The sequence below is a fragment of the Alexandromys fortis genome, unplaced genomic scaffold (genome assembly GCF_014885135.2).
Source record: "Alexandromys fortis isolate MF-2015 unplaced genomic scaffold, M_Fortis_MF-2015_v1.1 scaffold_34, whole genome shotgun sequence".
In the NCBI taxonomy this organism is placed as follows: Eukaryota; Metazoa; Chordata; class Mammalia; order Rodentia; family Cricetidae; genus Alexandromys; species Alexandromys fortis.
Genome location: NW_026067933.1, coordinates 14,418,603 through 14,424,497, shown reverse-complemented (window position 1 = coordinate 14,424,497; position 5,895 = coordinate 14,418,603).

Here is a 5,895-nt window from a genome sequence, read left to right as displayed (position 1 = left end):
TAATATCTCTTCTGGAAATGGCAAAAATAGGAGACTTCAACCTTCAGGTATATGTAGAAGGTGGTGCAAATACAGACATTGGACCAACAAATGTAGATCAACAATACACAGTCAAGGCAACCCGATACCAATGAGACACCACCTCTCTTAAAACCCCAAGCCAAAAGTGGCCCAGTCATTCCCAGTAACTGTGAAGGACATGTCACACCAGAAAAAATAAGAAATCCAGAGCTTTATGTACAAGACCATACTGTTCTAAATGATGGCATAAACATAAAAGATAAGTCAAAAATCCCAACAGGAAATAAGAAATGTATATTCTAGCAGACTTCTATAAATGAACAAAGACCAAAGCTAAGAGTGCATATAAATGGCATTGTAATTGTAGGCTTAATAGACACAGGTGCGGATGTGAGCATCATCCAGAGTCTTTGCATCCAAATTGGCCTCTTTAAGAGGCAGATGTTCAATTATGAGAAATTGGAACCATATCTCAAGTTAAACAAAGCATGAGATGAGTTGACTGTATTGAGCCAAAAGTCAAAGAGGGAAGCTGAGGCCATATGTAGCTAATATTGTAATAAATTTATGGGGCCATAACCTGCAACAGCAATGACATGCCCAGATTAACATTCCTGCAGTTCCAGGAACTCATAATTCTGGGAAGGCATAATAAGTTACTATGAACAAAGGTCACCAGCCATTCAGGCTGTACAAGAACATAAAGCACCTAGCAAACCTTTAGAGGTACCAATAGTCCTACCTTAAAATGGTTAACTAAGAAGCCAATGTGGATTAAGCAGTGGCCTCTAGCTGAAGATAAGTTGCAGGCTTTAGAACAACTGGTATGGGAGCAAGTAGATACCATATTGATGAATCAACCAGCCCTTGGAATTTGCCTGTATTTGTTGCACACAAAAAAAAGAAATCTGATAAATGGAGAATGAATGTCAATAAGGTTATTCAAGCTATGGGTCCTCTGCAATCTAGAATTCCTCTGGCTTCTCTATTACGAAATGATGGCCTCTTATAGTAATTGGTTTGAAAAGTTGTTTATTCATTATACCTTTACAAGAAAAGGATAGAGGAAATTTGCCTTCACCATGCCTACTTGTAATAATTCTCAGCCTTCTAGGAGATATCAATGGACAATCCCCCCATAGGGAATGTTCAATAGCCCCACATTGTGCCAATACTTTGTAAGTCAGTCACTGGAAATAATACATAAGCAGTTTTCTAAGTCTATAACTTACCATTACATGGATGGCATTTTTCTATTTGAATCAAACATGGATAGTTTAGAAAGAATGTTTGAAGAATTAAAGAAAGTTTTGCCAAAATGGGGGTTACAAATTGCTCCTGAAAAAAATACAGAGAGTAGATTCTCTCAGTTACCTAGGTTATTAAATAGGTTTACAGAAAATTAGAACACAAAAGGCAAAAATTAGGAGAGACTGTATGAGGACTGTTAATGACTTTTAAAGATTCTTAGGAGACATTTCTAGTCTATGACTGGCTCTTGAGATAACACCTGATCTAATAATTCATTTAAACAAAACCTTAGATGATAATAAAGAATTGAATGGTCCCAGAGAATTAATAGCTTAAACAGAAAAGGAATTAACAATTGTTGAGGAAAACTTACAGGAGGCACATGTGGACAGGGTGAATCCAAATCTTAGTTGTATTATTAGTTGTATATTGCCTTCTAGAATTTCTCCTACAGGGATTTTATTGCAGAAAGATGATATTATATTAGAATGTATTTTTTAACCTAATAAACCAAGTAAAAAATTAAAAATGTATGTGGGAAAAGTCTCTGAATTAATTAAAAATAGTAAATTGAGACTTCATCAATTAGCAGGTATACACCTAGCAGAGATTATAGTGTCTTTCACTACTGATGAAATAAAAATGTTATAGGGAGAAAATGAACAATAGCAAAGAGCTTGTGCTATTTTTTTGAGAGAAATTAATAGCAACTATTCCAAAAGTGATACTTTACCTCAAAAAGAGAACTTCTTGGATTCTTCCCTGAATTATACATGATGCTCCAATAACTGGAGCCCGTACATTTTATACTCATGCAAATAAATCAGGGAAGGTAGGTTACAAAACAGAATAATTAAGTAAGGTGGAACAAAGACCTTATAATTCTGTCCAGAAGATAGAGTTATATGCTATTCTCATGGTGCTAAAGGATTTTAAAGAAGCTCTTAATACAGTTACTGGTTCACAATATGCAGAAAGAGTTATCTTACATATTGAAACTGCTAAATTTATACCAGATGACATAGAAATGACTTCATTATTTATCCAGGTGCAAGACACAATCAGGAATAGGCTTTGTCCTATATACATAACACACATCCAATTCTATGCGGGTCTATGAGGTCCTCTAGCAAAAGATAATGCAGAAATTGATCAGTTATTGATTGCAACCATGTTGCAAGCCTCAGAATTAAAAAAAATCACATCAATAGCAGAGGTTTAAAGATAGTTTTCTATTTAATGGCTAAGAAGACTATAAAGAGATGTCCTACTATCGCTTTCTATAACCAAACACCACTACCTGCAAGAACTAATTCAAAGGGTACTCGAAAAAATGAAGAACTAATTCAAAGGGTACTCAAAAGAATGAAATCTGGCAGATGGATGTGTTCCATTTTGCAGAATTTGAAAACTTAAAATATATACACAACACAATTGATATTCTTTCAGGTTTTTATTGGGCAATTGCTTTAGCTCAGAAAAGGCTGATTCAATACTCACATTATTATGGCCATCATGGGTATACCTGTACAAATAAAGACATATAATGGTCCAGCATATGTGTCTCGGAAAATGAAAGGTTTTTCTTTTCTTACCATAATATTAAGCATATTACAAGTATACCACAGAATCCTACAGGTTAAGCAGTTATATAAGATCAAACTGAACTATAAAGGATATGTTAAACAAATGGAAGGGGGTAGAAAATGCCCCCAGAAATAGATTACATAATGCTTTATTAACCTTAAATTTTCTTAACTCTTATGAGAAAGGGACAACAGCAGAGAGACATTGGATAATAGAAAAGTCTTCTTAATTAATTCAAATGATTTATTTTAAGGATGTGTTGACCTCACAATGGAAGCCAGGAGATGTGCTGCATTGGGGAAGGGGTTTGCACTTGTTTCTACAGGAGAAGAAAAACTATGGATACCATAAAAATTAATAAAGATTCAGTTTGAAAAGGAGAAACCTCTTGAAAAGGAGAAATGACAGCTCTTCCACAAAGGTGGTAACCATACAGGTGGTAAAGAAAGCATATAGTGTGGGCAGGGTTCTGTGCTTGTATTTGCAAAAAGAAAAAAACTCATCTTCAAAAATTCAAGAGATTTTGAATTTTTGAATGATGACAGATGGAAAAATAACTACCCAATAAAAATCAACAAGAAAATCAAATATGATTCGTANGAATTGGACAATGGTTCTGTCATTCTTTAAATCAAAGTATGTTGTTAAAAAAATCCAGAGTTTCTGTTTTATGTCAAGAGCTGTCTGATATGGGACAGAAAAAAAGAAAGAATTAAGAAAAAATTACTTTTCTTTATATCTATTTATGTCTTTATCGTACCTCTCATTGAATATATATGTCTGTATGTGTCTATATAAATAATGTTTAAGGTTTCCACTATGAGCAATGAATTTCCCTGAAATAATATTTGAAGTTTCCAGGAATAAGATAAGTCCCTACAACAACAACTCCACCTGCTTGATATGATGTCATGATGCTGATAGCGCCACTACAAGACCTCTTTTGGATACAAATGGCTCAAGATGGTTCCAACTTGGTTAGCTAAAATGGTGCATTTTTTTTTTACAACATTCTGGCCAGACCTCCACCAACTACTCACAGACTATTTGCAATTATACCAAATGTGAATCTTGCAACTTGAGCATCATTTTACTTTCACAGGATCCCATAGAAAGAACATTGCCCTCATGACAGCTGGAAGTAATTCTAGAAGCCAACGTCCCCTCTCCAAACAAAGTCTGTCCTCAGGGTTAGGGATATCATTTAGGCTTTGATTATAATTGGATAGGCTTGGGGGTTGGGGGGGAATTTTATAGGCTCAGAGATCTCTTTGAAAAAAGGGGAGAATTGGATGAAATAATAGATTGGTTTGAGCTTACTCACACTAATAATAATAGTGAGTAATAGAGTGAAAGCTTGTGAGTTATTATTTATAGGCAATTACATTGATATAGATTCTTGTGTATGATACAAAGTTAAATTATATTGAATATTGTATGCATGCATGCTTCTTCCTCTGGTTAAAACATTTTTATATATTGATATATATTTATTATATAGCAATGTATATTTATACCTCTAATCAAGAAACATTGTTTATATTTGGAGGTCTTTGTCCTCATTTATTGCACAGTTGTTTATTGTCTTAGTCTTTAAGTTATATAGGTACTAAGAATTATAGATCAATAGTCATCTATGTTTGTCATACTTAGACTAATCAGGTTCTTTACATACATAGAGATCATATTCTGCATAGATAATCTTCAACCACTTCAAAGAGCTGTAGAAAATGGTATTTAATAACTTAGGGTTCTGTTGAAGTGAGACAAAATTGCTCCTGGCAGCACCGATCTGTTCCCAGGAGAATGTTGAGCACTAAAACTCCACTTGGAGCTTGTTTTTTTCTTGGCAAAATTGGCCTTAGGGCAAAGAAATGCCCATGCCTCAACCACTGACAAGATACATGGTATCCAGAAATAGATAAGCAGGTCTGTCAAATCTTGCCAAGACAGGGTAAGATGGTTTTGAAAAATTTCCTGCCTTTGACAATGGTCTGTTAGTTATTCTAGGCCTTGCTTCAATGTTGCAAATGAGACCTTGGGTGATTTCCCAGGTAGCCAGTTGTCTCTGTCATTTGTTGCACATTTTGGAAGTCGCTTGATCGCACTTCCTGCTTACTCAAGTAATAACTTCTCTGATCTTCCATGGGGTTGAAGACTAGATAATTGTAGTTACTTTCCTCTCATGACTTGGCCAAGTTATTTATTATAAAAGACTTAAACCAGTTAGGATAGGATATTTGTTCTTATTGTATATAATTTTGGATTAGGCTTAGAACTCTCTTATTTAAACAAAAGGGGATGGTGGTGTAGGAAATCTTGCAGCTTGTGGTTACTCACCTACTGGGGCATGGCCTCTTAGACCATATATGCTGATGTAGAGCCTGTGTCTGCCCCTTCTTTCTTTTTGCCAGATGCTCTTTCAGATTGGTGGACTACTGGATTCAATCTCTGCTCTCTGTTCAAGCAGAGACTTCTGATTTGGTTGTTTATCCCAAAATAAATAACCACCTTTTCTCAATTCTGAGCTAGCGTGGGATTTCTTTTAATCATCCATTCCACACACACACACACACACACACACACACCAATCCCTGTTTCCAGTCCCTTCTCTGCTCCCATTCCCTCCACATATCACCCCCAAACCCCACATCCATTCACTTCTCAGCATATTGCTTTGTTGAAGAACCAAGGCTCTCCCTACTTCATCTAGGCTGAGCAAGGTATTCATCCAAAAAGAATGGGTTTCACGGCAGCGGGCGGAACCGGCGCACGGTGGGCGACGCAGCTGGCGCTGGCCGGACCAGCGGGTACTGACACAGTGGCAGGCAACGCAGGTGGCAGGGACCAGCGCAACACCGAGAGCAGATCGCCCCAGGACAATTAAATCAAAGAGGTAGGCCTTTGGTTGGCGAGGTCCCTGGCAAACAGGGAACCTGGTCCTTTTCCGGAAGACCCGTCTGAGGGGTGAGAGGGATCTTGGCCCCTGGCAGAAGCCAGGAAACAGAACGAGGGCATTTTGCAAGAGGAGCCTCT